The sequence below is a fragment of the Cheilinus undulatus genome, linkage group 21 (assembly GCF_018320785.1).
Source record: "Cheilinus undulatus linkage group 21, ASM1832078v1, whole genome shotgun sequence".
Classification (NCBI taxonomy): Eukaryota; Metazoa; Chordata; class Actinopteri; order Labriformes; family Labridae; genus Cheilinus; species Cheilinus undulatus.
Window position 1 is genome coordinate 17,243,196 of NC_054885.1, and position 22,737 is coordinate 17,265,932.

General features: G+C 39.0%; 1 protein-coding gene across 2 annotated transcripts in view; it reads left to right on the plus strand.

The window, feature by feature from the left end:
* Nucleotides 1–22,737, plus strand: part of asic2 (acid-sensing (proton-gated) ion channel 2) — a 506,219-nt gene that overhangs the window by 380,939 nt on the left and 102,543 nt on the right. The window lies entirely within an intron of this gene.

Genomic DNA, 22,737 nt, shown 5'->3' on the forward strand with positions numbered 1-22,737 from the left:
CAAAACAACCAGTTTTCAGTTTTAATTTATAACTGTTCTATATGCATGCAGCGTCCAGTGTTCAGCATACCAATGAATGAACTGCACTCATGTTAATCCAATCATACTCTGGTCTATTGAAGCTGCCGTTTCACTTTTAGGAAGTCTTAAAATAGTCGCTCGTCTCAAGGCTCATCATTATCATCTCCTCTCTGAGCTGGCCTCCTCTCCCTCTCCCTCAATGCCCTTCACTCACTCTGCTTTTTTTATATCCTCCCTCCATTTTCCTGACATTTTATTTATTCATCCCCCTCAGTACTACATTTTGTGTTTAGCCTTTTATTATTCAAGCAGATCGAAGCAGATGTTTGTAAAAAAACGATCAGTCAATCTTGCTGCAGACGGGCTGAACATGTGCGGAGTGTGCATCTGTTTGAGCACAACTTTCCTCTGTATTAAATCAGATGACAAGGAGAGAGGGATGCTCGTGACAATGAAGGCTATGACAGCTTCCACGTATCGAATAAATCACGGGCTGGTTCACCTCACCGTGTGTGCTGCAGCTATATGAATCTGAGACAGGGAGTGATTTATTTTTTACTCTTTTTTTGCAGCTGTCATAGTTTTTGAGTGGGGTGTGTATTTTAAAGTAAAAAAAAATATACAGGGAAATGACTGAAAAAAGGCAGAAAGTGTTCGTAGGTGACACTGCCATGACACAGCTTGTCATGCGACTGAAAGCTTTTGATGTGAAGAAAATATAATAATAGAAAAAAATATCTCCTGGCTAAACGCTCAGCTATGAACTTACTTTGAAGACTCTCTGAACCTCTCAACTTTTTTTAATCCGTGTGCGTGCAGCGAAAGGTGAATATGTTCTCTAGCTTCTGCATGCAGGTCGTGCGAGTCTTTCTGTATGAAAGGAGAGGGCATGGGGGATAATGAGCGCTCCAATATTCCTCTCAGTTACAATGAAATGTGTGGATTTAGGTCAAAATGAGCAACACTGCAGTAGTGACATCAATGCCCCTCCCGGCTTCATACAGTGTCATGCTGTGTGCTTACAGTACAGCCGACAAGCATCCAAACAGAAGCTGCTAATCTCCAGGGATGTCCCATGTTTTCTATGTGTGTGTGCGAATGAGCTTTGCTGTGTCAGAAAGATAATGCATGTTAGGTGGGGACACGACATCAAAAGAGGGGAAAAAAACTCTTCCTCCATATTAATAGAGCTGCCTCTCAGTGTACTTTGAACCATCCATTCTCTCTGAAGCCTTTCTTATCTCTTTTTTATGTGAGTAGAAACTCATCCTTTTTTCCTTTATCTGGTGCTGCTTGGTAATGAAAACAAAAACCCTCTAGGAGTTTAAGTTTACTGGTTGATGACAGAGGCATTAATGAAGTTGTTGCACACTTTTACCGTTTGTTAGGGTTTGACAATTGGTAGAAGTTGATGCATTGATTCTGTTAATGCTCAGGGTAGCTACCAAAAATGTACAGAAAATACTTAACTTTACAAAATCATATAATCTGTTATTATTGCTAAGATTTAAAATTTCATTTGATGCAAACACAAGATACTTGTGGATAACCCGAGCTAAAACCTTACTCTTTGCCTCCACAAGTCAGCTGGGCCAGGGCAGCAAGCAACCAACACTTCACAAGGGCTGTCCAGTGGGTTCCCCCCTTTGTCTGTGTTTCATCTAATTAGTACCACGACACCCCCAAAGCCACCCCTCTATAATAACTCTCACCACCCACCATGCAAACACAGACATTCACTTTCTTACCTTCACTACCACATGGCCTAACAGCATTTCCTTCAACAGACCCAGGCGTAGCAACAGGGTGGGAGAAGCACAGCTAGGGTTAGGTTCTCTGACTAGGGCTAGCACTCAGCCCTGCTGGACTAGGCTGACGTTCTACCAATGCTCTTTCCTTCACATGTGTAATGGGCCAGTGAGAGCAACTACAAAATAAGGTGTCAGGCATACAAAGCTGTGGTTGTAATCTGAGATTGACAGACAGGCACAGCATTTATGAACAGTGGAGCTTGTCGGTGAATAAAATCCTTGCTGAGGGCTGGTCTGGAGAAGTGAATAATCATCTTCTTTGCGAAGAGAAGCTTTCAGTGTGACTCTGTGCTCTTGCTTCAAGAAAGAAATGTGGTCCACTTCTGATAAAATTGTTGCTTTAAGATAGGTACATCTGAGCTAATCGCTTCACCAGTGATAGCCACTGTATGTATTAGCTTAGAGTACGACTAAATCCCACCTATAACTATCTCAAACACAGAAGGCCAATCCATCGACTTTACAAGGTTAACAACAGTGTGCAATACAGTATGACACAATGGGATACAGTATGGTATGGTGCTCTTCCTGATTCATCTTTCAGCATTAACAAGGAAAGGCAACTATAACAGCTTTTCTCCCTCAGTGTCATCCATGAAAACTCCTCACAGAGAGCAGTTTCATTGATCAAAGTATTCATTTGAAACAGAGGAGGTGGGCAAAGCAAAGGAGCCTTGGCCCCTATTTGTCTTTGTCATTGTTTTGACAGAGTTCTCTGGGGCAGAATTTACATATTTTACATTTTGTCAACATTTCTGTGATTATACCAGTTAGCCAAAAGTCTAGTTTTTATCTTCAGTCCCTGGTCGGATGTTAGGAAAAAAAAAAAAAGATTCATGAGGTTGAAAGCAACACCTTGAAATGAAAAACTACTATAAACACCATACTGGGTTTGGGTATATGGGTATTTTAGTAGTATAGTATATGGTACTCCAGCTGCTTTGTATGTTCTTGTTCCTGTTTGGGTCATTCTGCTCTCTGGGCTTTGACTTGTTGCAGTGTGACTTGTGGCAGTGGCCTCTGATGAAATTAGACTTGGCGTGTATCTGAAGCAGCAAAGAGCAGATCCTTGTGCAGACGGAGTATGTGGAATTTGAGGGTTACAAGGAGTTGCAGCTTCATTCAGACAGTTATAGCATAATCTCAGTTTTGCATTTTCATGCTTCTATGGGCCCCGTTATCTTTCCCTGTTGCAGCTCTTTTTTACTATAGTCAATAACGGTTTAGGACTGTTGTGTAAGCCCTCAGAATGTCTTATACATGAAATGTAAGCATGTGCAAAGCTGATCTATATCCAAAGGATTTAAACTGTCCTTAATGTAGATACAAGCTTAAGAGTTATTTGAAAGATGCTTGACTGAAAAGTAGGATTGTAACAATGACAGTATTGGTGTGGGCAGATAAGTAGCCACAGGCATAACATGCATAAAGTATGCAGCACAAATATGAAGCAGCATGAAATTCAAGAATCAAGCAAGACACAAAAGATTCAGCAAACAGAGCAGAAGCAGCATGTGGTATGTTAGGATAATATGTTACAGTGCAGTATAGTCCAATATGATAAGATACTGTATTATACTGTACAATGTAATATGATGCAATACAGAAAGGTACAACTCAACAGTATAATATGGTACATTATGATAGAATGCCTTTTAATTCCTGTCAGCAGTCATTTTATCACATCTTCCTTTTATTTAGCGCATGGGTCTGCAAAGTTGTTAGGCAAATACAAATGTGAATCAGCCAGGGGTGGAATTGCTCACAAAAAGCTGTCTGTGTATCAGGACAGGCTTCACTCAGGCAGGATAGGTTTACACTTTTGGCTGGGTTTTATTTGCCAATAAAATCAATACAGATTATCCTGATCAACCTGAAGCCAACTCTGCCATGCCTGTTACCATTGGACCTTGTCCAGGTGCTCTCCATGCCTTATGATAATCAGGATTTTACAATAAAAGTACCATTTTTTATGTTCTTCACAGCTTACAAGCAATTGTCATCATTTTATAATTCTAAAGCATCTTCAGACACTCATCACAATATGACAAATATAATATGTGATATAAAATATAGGAATACCTGAGCATTTTACTGCACCCCTATGCAGTTGTTGAATATTTCATTGTTAAGCCACAGGCATCTTCTCCTGCTATATCAGCCTCCACGCTTCTGAAAAAGGCTTTCCTCATGACTTCTGCAGCTGCGGGGCTTTTCTTCCATTCAGCCACGAGAGCATTAGTGAGCTTTGCAGTTCAGATCAGACAGTTGAGATCAGAGCTCAGCAGGTGCCGTTAAAGTTCTTCCACACCAGACTGGAAAAAATCATTTCCTGGTGGACGTTTCTTTTGGGGCATTTGGGTTCTGTCCAAGGCATGAAAAACAGCCTGAGACCTTTACTTGTGTTCAACTGGCATACACTCACTCAGAAATGTGTTCATCAAAAAGAGATCTGCTGAATTTAGAGAGCATGTTTTCACTGCTCCGGTGCCCAGCAGTGGCACTTGGGATCCCTTTAGGTGGTCTAAGACTTGTTGGGCTGCTTGTGGAAAGGCATGTCATGAAGCTCCTGGGGAGGAGTAGTTTTTGTGCTGATGTAGCTTCTTCAGGCAGTTTGGGACTTGGTGGCAAGTGTTGCAACCAAGGACAAATTATTTTTACACGCTTTGTGCTTCAGGACTCTGCAATCCCATTGCACAGTGTCATGGCTCAGCAGTTGCTGTTACTTGCAGGTATTTACACATCACAATAACAGCTCCTACAGTAGACAATCTATATATATATAAAAGGAGAAGTTGAAAAAGGGCAGATATTTAACCATGGGCTTTGATAGATGGCATCTCATCATATTTATCTCATCAGAACAGGCCTGTCCTTAGAGTAGTCTGGGTCCATGAATAACCCAGAGAATGAGCCCTCCCTACCTGTGATTTATTGATGATGTCAGTGCATGTGTGTTGGATCTGAAGCACTGGTGTTAGTGTCCTAGCTAAGAGTAACCTCATTTTGGAAGTGAGAATTGTATGATGCCATTTTTGGGTCTGATGTGAAATCATTTATTTGTGCTGCATTTGTCACTTGCTACCTGTTCAACCATTTTTCCACCCATTTTTGCCATGTCTTTTTTTCTAAATTAAAGCTATTTGACACTTCTTATGCCAGTTGCAATCTTTTTTCACTTTTGCCCATTTTTACCACCTTTTTTTTGTCACGTTTAACCATTTTTTACCTTTTCTGCCCATTTTTTCCATATTTAACCCATTGAACAAACACTTACACTAATCTTTACCACCTTTTTGCCACTTTTAACCCAGTGTTTGACCCTCTTAACCCATTTTCACCCATTTTCACCCATTGATTGACCCTTTTCAACATTTTTTACCAATTTTTTTGCCACTTGTAACCCATTGGCCTTTTCATCAATTTTTGCTGCTCTTTTCCACTTTTACCTATTACTTATTACATCAATTTTGCCACTTTGAACCATTTTTTTCCTCTTTTGCCCCTTTTTTGACATTTTTAACCCTTTTTCACCACTTTTAACCCATTTAATAACCTCTTTTACCCAGTTTGACCACATGTTTGCACTTATTTAACTCATTGTTTGACCTTTTAAACCAATTTTCCCATTTTTAACCCACTGATTGACCTTACATCCATTTTTGCTGCTTATTGACACTTTAAGTCCATTGTTTGATCCCCATCCTCATTTTTACTATTGTTAGCCACTTTTAACCCATTGATTGACTTTTTTCATCTATTTTTGCCACCTTTAACCCATTTTCTGGCCTTTTTCACCCATTTTTTTTCCATGATTCACCTGTTTTTGACAGTACTTTTTGACACTTTTGTCCCATATTTTTCACTTTTTGCCCTTTTTTACCAATTATCATTCATTTTTGCCACTTTGCCTAATTAGCCAGTTCTTGTAGCTATACTTCTAATCCATTTTTCCTACTTTTTGAGAAGTGGTGCCATTTATTTGGCCCCTTTTTGCTCTATTTTGCTATTTTTTTGCCACTTTTACCCAAATTTTAAGTCTCGTCACAATTATTCAATTGTTGTCTTTGGTTTTTCTATTGTATTTTCTATTCTAAAGTGGTCTTTGTTTCTACTGGATTATTTTCTTACATTTGTGCACACCATGGCTAGCAGTGGCTAGCATGGCTAGCAATGAAGTCTGACACTGCTTTTGTAATGGTTTATTTCAGTTTGCCAAGCCACAACATGACCAATAAAGAAGTCATTCTGTTTTAAGAAAATAGGTTTACATTTTTTCAAAGCCTATATAGCCTATAAAAGAATAATAAAACTGTTTTTGTTGCTTTGACAAGAGTTGTTATTATTCAGGTTAAAAATGAAATATGGTTATCACAGCTTAACTTAATGATTTTACTAACCCCCATTGGCCTCCAGTTTGGCCGGGCCCCAAAAAGTTTTCCTCTTTATCCCGCTTCATGGGCTTCCTTGCATCAGAATGACTGATTTTAATGCAGACTTGAAAATGAAACTACCAGTTATTTTTCTGTGAAGAGATTAGATTGACTCAGGCTCTAAGGAACAGTATGATGATGGCCACATAGGGCACAAACAGCATGCATGTGCCAAATAAATCAGACAAGATCAAAGTGGAACCTTTATGTCCACTTGTTTGTTGTCTGTGGTTTTTGTCCCAGCTTGAGGTCATTCATTGAACATTCCCACTGTGTCTCAGTATGTGTGGGAGCCTCTGCCCTCTGTCTACTCTATTACCCGCCTCCTCGGCTGGCAGCGCAGCACTTGGTTGACAGCAGAGGTCAGGGGCTGCTGCTCCCGGGTGGGCCAGAGGAGGATAAACTGGCTCAAGTCACTCTGTGACCAGAGGGGAGAGAAACTGCAATCACAGCTCAGCAGGCCAGGGAACAGAAAAGAAGAGGAGTTTAAAGGCGCATGGATAGTTGATGGAGAAATTTTCTCAAGAAACTGGCCTGCTTTTGAGCCCGGCTGGAGGCTATTAGCTTTACAATCTCATCTCTTTAAAAGTTTAAAGCTTACTTCCTTTTCAGGGCAGATGTTTGTGCAGAGTGAAAGGCAGTGAAGATAAGCTTGAACACTCTCAGACTGACGAATCAGCAGTTTGAAATCATGCGGGGTAATCTGGACTTTTTTAACACTTCGACTCAGATTGTTGTTGCTGTTTGTCTTCCTCTAACAATAAAGCAAAAGGAAGTCCACCTACAGGCTGGTTAAGCTACTATCAGTTCTGTTTTAGCTTTTATGTTTGCCCATATTTTACCACCAGCGTGCCTCTGGGACAAAACTGCTGACTGCCTCAACTTTCAAACCTCCACCCAAAAGCTTATCGCCCTCACACTTCAGGAGAGGATTATGCAAATCAGAGACTCAGGTGAGGCATCAAACAGACCAGGTGTTTTTAAGGGACTACTGTATTTTTTATTCAGGCTATCTGACATTTGCATATGTGCAGTGTAACAGTTAACCACTACTTTTAACATTTCCAAACAACTAGGATTTCAGCAACAGGGGCTCTGCCTCAAACTCCTTTCACCCTGCCTTTCTGCAGACACTTTCTTCTAAACTTATGACTACTTTTGCCAAAGTAGAAGATGATGAATTTTTATCAATTTCTTAACAACCTGTAAGGACCATATGGTCCTTTTATGACTGTTTATTCCTGGAAGTTTAAAGGCAATAGAAGGTAATTCAATTTGGGTTCTGCATTAGTTTTGTGGAAAAAATAAAGCAACAATATTTAACTTTTTCCCTTAAACCAGTAGTTTCTAAGCATTGTAATGGTAAAATAACTTAACCAGGGAGAATGGAGTTAACCCATTAAAACAGAGCTCCCTTTTCACCTGCCTATAGCTATTTGCAACTTTGGCAACAGGCCACTGTTCTCTCACAAGGAGTGCATCTGGCTTCTGGCTTTATGGCAGTAGTTCATGCACCAGCCTTCAGCTGTTTGAAACAATAGCGAGGCTAAGAGACAGTAGCGGATGGTGATCGATGAAACTAACAAGAGAAAAAGAGAGAGGGACAGAGCACGTTGCCAGACAGGCTTATACATGTTGGCAGATGCTTAGCCCAAAGCTAAGCTTCCTATGTTGCTGTTGGATTGTTGCAAACTCAGTTCTGCCCAGCAAGTTGGTAGCGTATATCTATCTGTCCCATAGCTGATGGAAAAACTGAAAACAGGGTGAACATTACTGCAGATATTATTCAGACAAATTGCAATGTTACATAAGCTTGTATCATCATTGCTATTATGACATCATGTTAAACAGCCTTGCTCTGCAAAAGTCATCTAAAGGCCAGCTCAGATCAGGATGGCTGCAGGTCAGACTCTGCAACAAAAACCGTGTCCAGGAAAATGAAGAGGCAATGTCCTTAATGGGACAAGGACAAGAATAGACACAGGTTTTAGATGGCCAGTGTCCATTAGCTTTCTGCACTAATACAAGCTATGAGTAAATATATTTGACTCTTCTAACATGGTATGGACTAATGCTGAAAAATGAACTTCAGCATCCTTACTATTGCCTTCTTTTTTACATGCCATTCTCATGTCTCACATATCATTGTTCATCCAAAGCCTGTGCTGGAACGCCTAGCAAGAGGAGATTCATTCGGCTTTCACTCGATGTCTTCATTTTCACACCCTTTTTTGGTAATATTAATGTTATGGGCTGGCCCAACTTAATAATTAGGTACTTTAGTTTTGTTCAGCCATGCTAGCACCTGATCAACTACTGGGATACTGGAAAATAAAGGTGAGGAAGCAAACGTTTTCCAGTCAGCTTCAAACTTGGCCTATGAGTATGTTCCGTTGGCGGTCCTTCACCAGCTACAGCCATCATGGCAACAGTTGAATACAAATACACATACTCTACATGCAATTTAATTGTAATCAGTGGGCTGTAAATGCTTGCAGAGTCTACTTTGTGCAGAATCTATTAATATTACTGTGTCTTGTCTGTCAGAATGGTTCTTTAGCTTTTGAGTGCGTTGGACTCAGAGGCCAATACTAGCCAAAAGTGCACATAACTGGATTCATGCACTGTTGCTTTAGAGGAAGTCCAGCTGGAATACAAAGAGGAATATTGGTTTCTTTCCACCCTTAATTGAGTTTCTAATCCAAGCAATTTCCGATTTTCTTCAAAAGCCTGTAAATGCCCCAAAACAGGGCGTAAAGAAACATTTCCAGAGACTATAACCTGACATTGAAGTTCTGGCTGGAAAGGAGTTAATATTTTAGAGAACAGGTTGTGCTTGGGGCTGCTGGAATGGAGATTTCAGTTTAGATAAAAATGCAAGAAAGCTTGTATTTTACTCATGTAATCTCTTATATTTATCTAACAGGAATTCTCTCTGCTGATGCTGCATAACATTCTATTCAATAATGGAAATAGCTTCAAAGTGTAATTAAAGTACAACGCTGAAAATCAAGCTGCATCTATACAAGCCAATATTGACTAAAAAAGTCTACAACCTCTGGGAATCACTGGGTTTTGATGCATCAGATAATGCCCTTATTAAATAAGAAACTCAGTGAACTTTACTATCTACTGTAGTGTCTCTTCTTTAACACACTTGTGTTTAAAGTTGCTTCTTTATCTCCTCTTGCAGCACAAGAGACCAGAAATAAGTGATCATTTTAAAAGATCTGTCATGTTAAAAACTGCATGAGATAATATAATTAAAGATTGATGCTTGAACTCCTCTCTGAGCTCAGCATCTTCATTAAAATGTTACAAGCTAACGCTCAGCGGTGGCTCACTTTGTGTCACCATCCTACAGATAGAGAAGAATCCGCCCACGTAGTGCTGCAGCCGCACAATGTACTCTTTCAGCTCCATAATTATTTTACAGAAATACGTAGCAACATAATTACATGTCAGAGAAAAACATGTCAGACCATTTGTCCTCAGCTGGATAAGCGTTCAACCTCAGGAATTAAAACAAGTTTAGATTTACAGCATTACTGGTCTCCAGCTGCTTTCTATATATAGTGATGAATTAACATTAAAGCAGCATTATGTAACACTTTCTCATTAGAGACAAGACCACCTACATTATATAGTTTGCTGTGTTCTTACACTATCCACAACTTTTTCCATAATATTAAGGAACAAGAAGACAGGAAACATTGGGTACAAATGCTAAATAGACAGCATGATAAGATAGACAATTAGCTTCAACCTCCTCCTGTAGTGCAAAGATATAGAGAAATTACCCCATGGCAGGCATTGACACAGTCTACCTTTTAGCTTAAGCCTACACAGTAAGGATCCAAGGATTCCTGGGTTGAGAAAGTTTTTGCAGGTATAACAGCCTCCACTCTCCTTGGAAGACTTTCCATAAGATTTTTTTTTTTGTGGAAATTTGTGCCCATTCATTCTGTATCCATCCATCCATTTTCTATATCGCTTATCCTGTTAGGGGTCACGGGGGGGGGGGGGGGGGGCTGGAGCTGGAGCCTATCCCAGCTGTCATTAGGCGAGAGGTGGAATGACATGTAGAAACAGACAACCAGGCACGCTCACAATCACACCTACGGCCAATTTTAGAGTCACCAGTTACCCTAACAAACATGTTTTTGGTGATCGGAGGAAGCTGGGGTACCTGGAGTGAACCTACGACTCAGGGAGAACATGCAAACTCCACACAGAAAGGCCCTGACTGGGAAGCAAACCAGCGACCTTCTTGCTGCCGCTGTGCAGCCCGACAATACGTATCGAATACAATAAATGAATTCTAAAGCAACTGATCCATAGTAGCATGAATCTGAATATGAGAGTGCAACAAGCTTTACTATGAAGGAGGAGGTTGGAGTGGAGGAAGTTAAGCTTTGCCAGCAGTAGCAGCATGGTGCATCAACTTTAATGCAAGCAAGGATCAGTGAGAAGTGCTCCATATTTAGATAGACTTCATAAACAGGTTTATTTGACTGTAGAAAATCCAGCAGGGATGAAATTTCACAAATTGTCTTTTTGCCTCATTGACAGCACTACACTTAAAGTCACTGAGCTCTTCAGAGCAACTTATTTTATGTCAAAACAGTTTGCAAACGGAGACTATATAGCTAGGTGTGTGATTTATACACCTGTGTTAACAGCTCTGATTGAAACAGATGAATTCAATAATTAACAGGTTTGGCCAAATACTTTTGTCTAGATCCTACTTTTCTAGTTGAAAAGAGGATGCATTTGTTGGCTGAAAGTGAGGGAGCCTTTGATATGGGACCGCTTTGATAGGCTGCAACCTTGAAATTTGCCCCCCAAAGGATCTAGCCATAAATTGGGACACATCTTGAGTCTTTTTTATGAGGAGACTCCTAGTGGCATATAGTACATCCTAAGCCTTTAAGTTCCATAAACCACATATCATTTCACATAGTAAGAGATAGAAATGTCTTATATGCTTTGATTCAGTTTGTTTGTCTTTTGATTAATTTACAGCCGCAAAGGTGAGAGCTCCACATGCTTCTCATCTCAACCTTAACATTCCAAGGTGTTTCTCAGGTGTGTTAAATGTAGACTCTGCAGTTTATTAGACTTTATAATTTCTATCTCCTGCAGCTTTTCTCTACCTGAACACGGTGTGCTGAGGTGAGCAGGAGTGCAACATTTTGTGAAAGTACAGATCACTGTAGTGTGCTCAGCTGTTCCCCCAGCAGTCAGAACCCATTCCCTGCTGCTCCACTTACTCCTTCAACCCCACATTGGCACCTATCCTCGTCTGAGTTTCGCAGATGCCTGTTTATCTTCACTTTCCTGTATTTCCCTATATTTATGTAGTTTGAGTACCATTTTAGACATAGAAATCTTTTAAGCTTCACTTAGAGAAAGAGACAAATCAAGTTTTACCGGATTTCATACGGCCTTACCCATGTCAGGGGATTCTCTGCAACTCCTCCTCTCCACACCTCCTCATTTTTACAAACTTAAAACCATCATGGCAAGCTATATTCAGACTGCTTTCATCCCCCGTTTTCTCTTTACCTAGGAGCACAGTGTTGTAAGGGGAAATTAAGGTTGCCTAAATAGAAATTCCAACACTGGCACATAGACAGTATGATGGTAAATGATCTGCTCAAAGGGACGCTTCTATTCCATTATAATGGTGAGAAAAGATCAATTACTGCCTGATTGATTCAATATTATCTTCTAAGTGTCTTTAAGGAAATAGCAAAATTTAAAATCAGTTTGTGAAATTTGATATTGTTGTAGGAGGTGTGCAATATTAAAGGATATTGATTCTATTATAGAACACAACAGAACAAAGAAATGAAGTAAGAAAAATGCTCCAGTAGATTTTGTGTTTCAAAGAAATCTTTATTTTTTTGTAAAGCCATAAGAAGGTCGAGTTGAAGAGTTGCAGCAGCAAATATTAACCAGCAAATTTCCCAAATGGCTCCTGAACAACAAACAAAGAGAAGATGTTAAGAGATCAAAAGACGGATCTTGTTGCTCATTCCAGAAGGAAAAAATAAATTTGACAAGAAGAAGGCAGCTGGTTCAGGTCTGGGTCAGAGTTTTGAACCAAACCTCTCAGGAGAATATTTCTCTGAGGCTTTGCACTGCCTGCAGCAACTCTACCAGTCAATCCCTAATTTTCAAGTGAGAAGGTTAGGTTGAGGTAAAAGAAGGAAGAAGCTGTGTTGCCTGAGAGGCTTAACACAGGGTCGATACATCCCATTGCAACCATGGTGGAGATTTAAAGGGTTCTACTTCACCCAGAAGTCGAGCCTTGACCTGGAGCTTGAAGAACTGATCTACCAAACTCATTTTATGATATTCATGAATAATTGTGCATAATCATTTCATCTGTCTGAGACAGAGACTGGGAAGGTTGCTGTGACAGAGAAAACATCCCGTAAAACAACACAGATGACAGTGATGTGGTTTGGCACCACTTTTTAACTGCATTTCCCCCTCATTAGGTCATAACTGTACATTTAGGGAAAACAGAGATTATACTGTTGAGTAAATAATATGGAGCGCTGTTTTGGCTGACAACACTCCTCACTAAAGACAACAAGTAAGGTGGTGGAGAAGGGCAGAGTAACTTGCGAGCTGTGAGTCCGATCACCAGAGGCTGAAAGCTCAAGTACCATATTATAGCTAGTAGATGTGCAAACTACATATGGTGAAAACAGAACTATACATTGTAGACTTGTCTATGCTAGTAGCTGCTTCACTGTTGAAAACATGTTAGGATACAAAGTGACGCAGAAGAGGCACCTTTTTGCCACTTTTTAACAGCTTTTCTCCCTCAGTAGGTCATAATAATGCAACAATGGTTATTATTTATTTACATTTAAATAATTAAAATACATTACATTCATCTAGATAAAGCTGATGCAGTCTGATATGAAAGTTTAGCATAGTGCAATAAATCCTGACATGATGAGAATTATTTCCCTTTACTTTCGAAAGGTATTTAGTCAACATTATTACAGACAGGCATTTGCAGTATTTTCTTCATCCTCTTTTATATCGATAAATGCCAACCAACAAGAAACATCTCTTTGCAAAGTAGTCTCCAACATTTATGGAAATTGTTATGGGTTTTATGTGATTTAAAGTGATAAATGAGCACTTGGTGTAGAACTAGAGTGAAATTTGAAAAGAAGGCCTCAGGGGGTTTAGAGAGAAGATGTGGAAATCTACAAATAAGGATCCACTGGCTTTGTTTTGTGCCTGTTGGCATTAGTGTGAATAGTTTTTCTTGGTGATAATCACTACATTTAATAAAAGATTGAAGTTGAGGACTAAACCATTGACATCTTAAAACTCAGCAGGCGCACTAAATTAAAAAAAAGAGTAAATGATAAACAGCAACAAAGTTTGCAGTGCCGAAGGCTTCTCTGTCAAACTTTGTGTGTAGGTGGTCATAGCAGAACAAGACTTCAATGTCTCTGGGTGGTGTTTGGGTCTCTCAGGACTTAATTTCTCTGCGCACATTTTCCATTAATATTTTACATGATTTCATCGCAGGTTATATTCTTGCATTTGTTCACCTCAGCCTGGTATTATCCTGCCGCTGCAGAAATCAATAAAGAGTTAAGAAATTATTGAATTCAAGTGTTTTCTCACACTTTCAAGTCCACAGTGAGTTTATTCAGAGAAAAATTAGAGCAGGGAAAAAAAAAGATGTGAAACCTTGTGAGCAGATCTCCTCCTGCGCTCTGTGAATGAGGCAGGAGGTTGGCCTTCATCTGTCTCATTCTCTCTTCCTCTCTGCCTGCCAGCCAGAATCATGTCGCTTTCTTCTTCTGGTGTTTCACAGAGGTTTCCTGCAGTCTTTTAACATCCACTGTTGGAGGAAAAGAAATAGAAGATAGGGGTGACATTTGAATGGCTTTTGTTTCACCTCAAGATAGTGGCACATTATTTGGGCATCCTCTTTCAGTATTTACCTGAATCTTAAGTTAAAAATCTATAAAATGAAAGCTTTGAGCCTTTCCTTAGAGACATGCAATCAGTTGCAAAATATACACCTATTTTTAACACATAAACAACAACAGCATTGAGCTTCACATTAGCTTCCATTTAGCACACTGGCCACTACCATAACTGGCAGCTGGCAACAGCCCTCTCTCACTGAAAACCCCAAAGAATCATCCAAACAAATAACTCACCAGTGCTCTGTCATCTGTAAACTACCTTCAAACTCTGCATTACAAATGAAAAATGAGTCTTACCATCAGTTGTCCAATATATGTCCTCATTTACTGATGATCTCAAATGTAACCTCCACTAAAATAACCTTTATTTAATCAGGGAAACTTCACTGAAATAAAAAACAAAAAAAACAAAATGCTTTTTCAAGAGTGTACTGGCCAAAATTTCCCTGCGTACTTTTCAGTGGCCCTTAAATCACCCAAGGGATCGGTTGTCTTTGACGTCATCTGTGTTGATGTCATGTATATTCATGCACCTTGCTTAGCCACGTGTTTGCTGGCTGAGTATGTAAACAACCTCATCACTGCAAGTAAAGTGTATTACCTTGAGTTTATATTAAAGAATTCTTCCAGGTCAGTGGTTCCCAACCTGGGGGCCTAGCACCCCTTGGGGGGGGTCATAAATATATTTTCATATATATATATATATATATATATATGTATATATATATATATATATATATATGCCAATAATATATATATATATATTATTTTAGAAAAATCTAAAAAAAATCTTTCAGATTATAAAGTCGTATATTTCTAAGAAACTCTGAGTTCAGAAAGCTTTAAAAGGAGGAATTAAAAATTTCCAAGTTTAAAAAGGCACACATTTCGTCATCAGAAAAAGAAAATGTCAGATTTCCAACAATGTAAAGTCAAAATTTGAGAGTTGTGTACTTGTGCAAGGAAAAAACCGTCATCTGGTATTTTTTTCTCTACATAGTGGGTGATTTGGGACTTTTTAATACCAAAAATTGATTCATGTAAATGTCCAGCCCCCAAAAAAAAAAAAATGAACATATCACCTTTATTGATTTAGGTTGTCTCTTTTCTTTTTCTTTAAAGTGGCCTTAAAACTCACTTGCAATAATCGACATAGATCTTTTGGCAAGACCCTAGATATGAGTGGGGGACTGTTAATAGTTTTATCTGCCGTATTTCTGCCACGAAACCGGCCAAAGACTTGCAAATGCTGGCTAACAGAAACTCAGCCTTTTGGCTCACCTCCCTCTTAACCGCAACGGTCCTGAACAACACCCAGAATGCAGATGCTGCACCAATCCATCAGTCAGTCTCATGCCCCAGTTTGCCATGACCCAGTACTTGAACTCCTCCACTTGAGACAGGGACTCACTCCCCACACAAAGGTAGTAGTCCACCATTTTAAAGTAGGTTCACAGGACTATAAGCAGTGATTTTTTTTCTTTAATTAATTATCAGTGTTATAGATCTATATTCATACTACTGATGTACCTATAAAATGTCTCTATATCTAAGAATATGCACGTTCACATTTGACTAACTCAGAAAGAGAATGATTTGTGTCAAGGACTTAAAATGCCTCCATGTACCATGTGTCACATCCAATGCTGCTGTTCAGAGTGTTGTGAAATTAATTGATCAGCACTTCAAGCTGCAATAACTGGTCTCCTGTTGTTTTGTTACACCTGCAAACATAGAGTATTTGTCACATCTCTTTCTCCCCCACAGTTAAAGTGCATTAGTAAAGAGATGGAGAGGCAAAAACTGCCCTCTGTTTTATTTGTTAGCTCACATGGAATAGCAAAAGCCAAGTGTATGCAAGGAGGTCAGTGCTCATTAGTATACAAGAGTAAACAGTATTAGAGTTAAATTATTGAACTGTGAGGGTTTTCATGGCCTTATTTCATGCCCTCTTATACCTCATTGCACTTTAATGACCATTATTCTTTTCTTATTAATGACATGATGACCTTGTTTTATGCATAAAAGAAAGAGAAAATAAGAATAGATCTGCAAGCCTTAGTCTGTGTGATGATGTACGTGAAACTGCTTTCAGGCATGCGTTTGTCTTCATCAAAAGCACTCATTGTTAATGAGTGAGTGAGTTATGTTGTTTTATATATTTGCCCCTTTCTGCAGGTTAAGGCTTTTCAGATAGTCCTTTATGAAATGTTTATATTCCTAATATCTGTTTTATATTTGCAGTCAGTCATCGGGTGAGCTTACCATTATTTGTCCTGTGCTGTAAATGCACTTATGCCTGATGCAAAACTCCATAGTTTGGGGTCTAGGAGGTTGTCATGCATGAAAGAAGTAACAATTTTTGGATTGGAGTAAAAGGAGAGAATAAAAAGTCTTCCCACAAGCTACAGTCTGTAGTCTCAGAGGTTCAAAGAGGATTTTGTTAGTTTGAAGCTGCAGATGCTTTCGGTTCAAATGTCTTCATAAGCAGGAATCGGAGAAAAAAATCTGCCTTTTTGAAATTCATCAATCAATATTCAAAAACACAGATGGTTCTGTCCTCGAAAATCATCTTTTCTGGTGTGAAAAGGCCTTAAGAATTCATCAGCGACCCCAAATGTGCTCTGCTTCTCTGCCAGCAGTCGTTTTATCAAACAAGATGTTTTTTTCTCAAATGGTAGAGTCGTTCATTTAAAGGCAGACTGCAGAGAGGACTGTGTGAAATGTCTGGACTCAAAACTGTAAGGATAATTCACTGTCACTTCCTATGCTAGTACCATATGGTCACATTAAGCGTTACTTAGATTGCCCCAAAGAGCCACATGTTAGAGCTGATTATTGTTGGTTTAAACATGCCATATTGTGTAAAAGGAGACAGTTAATAGCCCTAATACTTTTGCTTATTTGGCCATCATCTCTGTCTGTAATAGGATTATTATGCGCAGCAACTATAGTGGATCAACAATGATGAAAAGATATTTATTTTTGTAATTCTAGCTCTCCATCTTCATTCAGTTCCTTCAGCAGGTCATGACTTTACTGTGGATGATAATAGAGGACAACAGATAGTTGGAGGAAGGACATCATGTGCCATAAAAAGCCAAGGGTTGGAGTTTAACTTGGGCTGCCCCCTTTTAAACACTGTAGCCTCTGAACCTGGAACATGGGACATAACTGCAAGCCTATTGGCACCATAAAGTTTTTAATAAATCCACAGTCCCTTGAATTGTCTCTCTAAGGGTCTAAGTGACGAGAGTAGCCCCAGGTCTTGACTGACTCATCTAATGTGTTTATTATTGCAAATTAAATGATTCAAAGCCAAGTCAAGTCAAATTTGCTCATAAGGCGCATTAAAAAAAACAGAAGCACAGTACAAACAAGGCAGGCAGGAAAATTAAAGCAAGACCATAATTAACCAAAAAGTCTTTCTGTTCTTTTTGTACTTGTTTCCTCCCACCTTTAGTAACAGCAAAGATAAAAAATCTCCTTCAGTACAGCAGACTGTCCCGCTAATTTGGAAGAAAACATTTACAGATATATTACCCCAAACTTTTCTTTGTCAACCTCCATCAAAGTCTACAGACTGCCGTTTGGCTCTCTTCAACCTGCTGTTCTCCTTATGTGATCACCTGTGTAGTTTTTTTCTGAGAAATAAGGGAGTATTTCAGGCTTTCATTTAAGATTTGACTGAATATCAGCCAGGCTGATTTTAAAGTGCATATACAGCTGGCTGATTATCTATATCTTTATGTGATAACCGTTATATTCCAATGTTACAATCAGGGGTGTAGCGATGGGTTTTGGGCCCCAAGAAAGAATATTACACAGGACCCCCCCTTAGCCAGCTAGCCAAGCTACAAATGTCATTTAAAGCCAGTGCCAATATCTATGCATTTTAATGGATGTTTAAACCATAATTTCCCCATTTATGACGACATTTTAACTATTTTACTACTTGCATTATTTGCAGTGCTGGACTATAATATTTGGACATTTTAAAGTGAGGAGCAGGGCCCCCCTGTATAGTATTTTACTCTATGTGGTACAATTTTCAGTCTGTTGACCAATTCATATAGTGAACATGTCTTTATAGTTCTTGCCTTGTGCACTGGGGTACAGTCATGTTGGAATAGATTAGGGTCTTCCCTAAACAGTTGCCACAAAGTTGGAAGCATAGCATTGTCCAAAATGTCTTGGTGTGCTGAAGCATTAAGGCTTAACCACATATGTATGATAGACATCCATACATTCTTAAATAAACGGACAGTGCTCCCCCTGGGGTCAGGTAGGTAGGTAAAAGTTTCTGAAGTGCAACAGAAATACTATTCTAAAGTTCAGCCAATAGTCTTTAAAGGTTTTTTAACACCTTGAACACAGGATATTAAATGTAAGATTGAAAAGTTTCACCTGCGGGTTGATGTTGAATCAGAAACATTCTCATGTGTGGGTGTGGGTGAAAGAATTTAAACAGAAGCATTAGTCTGTCTGAGCTGAGTCTCAGTTCATGATATTTTACTATTCTTACCCTAAAGCTGCTGTCAAGAACCTCAGTATGGAGCCCAGAGAGCACGGAGGCAGACATCAGAAAAACGACTATAACGGTATAACAGCTCAATAAATAATACAGAGTTTTGGGATATACAGAACTGGATGGCACACTTTTTTAACCTTTGTAGAAAAAGCTATATAACAGCACAGTTTACAGGAAGGTTGACATGTTTGCTCTGCCCTGGTGTTGCTTAAACAAACTGACTTGCTGACAACCAAGTGAAGCACCTCCATATCCCTTGTTGATATGATTTTTTTTTCAAGCAGATTAGATAAATGATGTTGTCAACATAGCTTTATTTGGTCTGTTGTATACCTCCATTGTGCCAAAATTAGGGAATAAAAAAAAAAAATTCAGATAACTGATATATAGGATGATATAATTGAAAAATGTTTGCATACATTTTTTAAATTCTTTATTTATTTATTTTCAAATACTTTTATTGTCAAAAATTACATTCCAAAATGCTGTTTCTTTAGGAAATAAAATTACAAAATGAAATGTCAAGTCTGAAAATTAATTTAGACATGCATCTTTACTTTTTTTATTTGTATTGTCACTGGCGTGCTTTATATTGCACAGATTTGTCTAATGAAGAGGTCGTGAGTATTTACAAATAATGCATTAATTATCTGTAGGTAATATGTATGTAAATGGATAAACACCACCATAAGTGTCACAGGTAAAACCTAATGTGAAACACGCCTCTCTGATGTCCACAAAACTGGTGGTTCCCAAACTGTGGTCTGGGTACCCATATTAGGGGCCCTGAAAAGCTCAGTGGATGGCGTGGGACCCTGATGGCTCTGAAGTTGTCAATCAGATGTACACAAAAAAAAAAATAAAATAAAATAAGGAGAATATGTTGATTTTTTAGCAAAAAAGTCAAACATTTCTGGTGGGAAAATATTGACTTTTTTGAGGTTAAAGAGTCACATATTTACAAGAAAATAAACTCAAAATTTCAGAGTTTAAAAAAGTTTGAAGTCTAAAAAAAAGTATCAAGTTTTAGAAACTCAAATGTTTAAAGTTTTTAAAATCTTTAATTTATAACAGTTTAAAGTCATAAATGTGTGAGAAATCAAACTGAAGTAATTAATTGTTGTTTTTTTACTTTTAGACTTGATGATCTCAATAATTACAGAGTTTTGACTCACATACAACTTTCCACAACTTTTAAAGTTAAAAAAAATTTCTCATTAATTAATAACTTTTTTAACTTTAACTCAAAAAATGGTTCATGTAAATTTTTGACTTCTCAAGTAGAAGCATTTCTATCAAAAAATTACAACTTTTAAACTTGTAAATTTTGATTTTTTTTCTCAAAAATGAACAGATCCTCTTTATGTGATTGCTTTAAAGTAGCCCATATACATAATATTGAATAGTTTTTGCATTAACCTTTTGTGAAAGCAAGTGTTTATTGGCCTATTGTGTTGGGATTTGTCAATGAAAATAATTAAAATTGATGTGTTTTTCTCCAAGTAGGGGGGCCCTAAGGAAAAAAGACTAAGAACCTCTGCTCTTAACATGCATTCACATTTTCTCTCCTCTATCTCTCTGACCCATGAAGTCATTTTGAATCAAATGCAACTATGCATAAATGGTTTATTGGTGCATTTCACCTAGATAAAAAATATCCTTAAGACTTAAAAAGACATTATTTTGATTTTAAATATACAAAATAGATAAGTTGAAATGCATCTGAGGTACTGGTGCACCACAGAGCTTATCTACTGCACTGTAATCAATGCTGCCTATTATAGAATGTGTCATGAAGGCATTGATTATGCCCTTTGGTCATATATGATGCCAGAATCAATATATATTTTTTCAGTTATCGAAACCATTCAAATCCCGCTATCAGCCTGAAGCTGAGCTGTAACTTGTAAAGAGAGAGGTCTGAAGATGAAGTCATCGAACAGCAAGTCTCCACAGAGTCACAGATGAAGCTCTGACCTTTGCATTGCTCTTGATTCTCCAGTCTTTGTGGTTGTAATTGGACCCCAACAGGTAAAAAAATACTCTCCTTCAAGTCTTTCATTAAAGCTGGACTACAAAAAAATCCTCTCTGAAATGTCATCTGGGATTAGGGCTTATAGTCTGACTGAGACATCATTAGATTTTCATCCTGTGTGCAGGGCAGCTGAGCTCCACTCTCTTTCTGACTCTAGCACACACCGTAAGTCCACTAGCCTCCACACATACACAGACGTATTGCTGTCACGGAGAGGACGGCAGTGCCCTTTGGGACCATGGTTTGCCCTGTCATCGCTCTCCACTTCTCTGTGTATGTGTTAAAGTGGATGACTTTATGTCATGGCCATTTCTGCTTCTGCTCAAGGCCTCCTTTCTTAGTGATCTGTACGTGCTGGATGTCAGATTTTAATCCAGCAGGACTAATAACCGCCAGACATACACCCACTAAATTTTCAGGGTCACTTCCTGCTTTTGGTTGTTGTTGCTCTGTGTTCTTACCACTCCCGCTGCTAGGGCTTAGCAACGTCCCCTCCAGCTGCAGCAGCGATAGAGACGATCGATGGTTAGATGGGCACGCTTTCCTTGCTTCCCTTTGCTTTGCTGTCTCGCTGTGGTTCCTGGACGAAGCAAGAGTGCGCTGTTTATAATGCTTTCTCACCAGGGAAGGAAGCATTTAATTGCACTCCAATTTGCAAGCCCTGCATGTATGTCCCAGCATCCATCTGCAAGTTGTTTTTTCTGGAAAATACAGTGTGACAAAACACAGCAGTTTGCATCAAATTGAATTACAGTAATGCAGGCAAACAGCACAATGGGGGTTTCTGCAATTACATTATTTTCCCCCTTGAGGTGGGGTTGTTAGACCCTGAGCTGTCATATAGACGGCATAAATATGCCCTGATTAATTCGCCGTCTAATAGTTTAAACAGACACCTTCTCACCCTGAACTGCAGCGCTCAATGCTGTTAATCACCTGTGGGATCCCACCAAGCATGATTCACACGATTCAACTCACACCCAACAATACAAATCTAATACAAGATTGATTTAGCTCTAACTGGAGCAGTATGGAAGCTCAAGCTTGTCAATTTACTATTCTGTCTCCCTCTTGTATTATTTTTGTCTTACGCTTACTTTACCAATCCTTCACCTTCAAACTAATCCTTCACCTCCACACTTGAGAATTGCAGCTTTCCCTCCTTCTCAGAAATAATTCATAACTGAACATGCCATAGGAAACATGGCTACTTTCAAAACTTTATTTTTGTCTCTCTCTCCTGAGGTCTGCCTGAACTAAAGCAGTGTCAAAGCAAAAAACCATGAGACTTAAAAACACAAAAGGCCCAGGTGACCAATTGATTGCTTGAGTTTCTACAAGGTCCTGTGCTGTTGTGAACTTTGCGCTGGCTTCCCGGTCCCTCCGTGCTTCTCAGAGTTGACAGCATCGACAGCGACAGGGTGGGACGTGCACCACGAAGAATCGATCCGTGTTGGACAAGAGATGAAAGAGGCGAGGCAGGAAGGAGCATGAGAGACAGCAGGACTCTAATTAAAATGGACGGATAGAGGGAAGATTAAAGGCTAGAGGAGCAGGAGTGCTGAAATAGGTTGGACTGTTTGATTGAAGCTGTATTTTTATATTAGGGGTTATAGATAAAAAGTTCAGACACAGCAATAGAAAAAAATGCCAGATCAAAACTGCACACACAATTTTCCCCATATTCTGTAAAGATTAGGGTACCAGTTTGGTCTTGAATTGATATAATTTTCTATCATTAAAAGCCTCTGGGAATAATCGTCAGTTTCCAAGGAGCTCTTTTGTTTGAAGTGTTCAGCATGGTCCAACTTCAAACCTAGACTTCCTTGTCCCTGCACTGCACTGTTTCCTATCAAACTGGCAAAATGAACAGCAACCATGTCCATCCATCCATTTTCTATACCGCTTATTCTGTTGGGGGTTGCGGGGG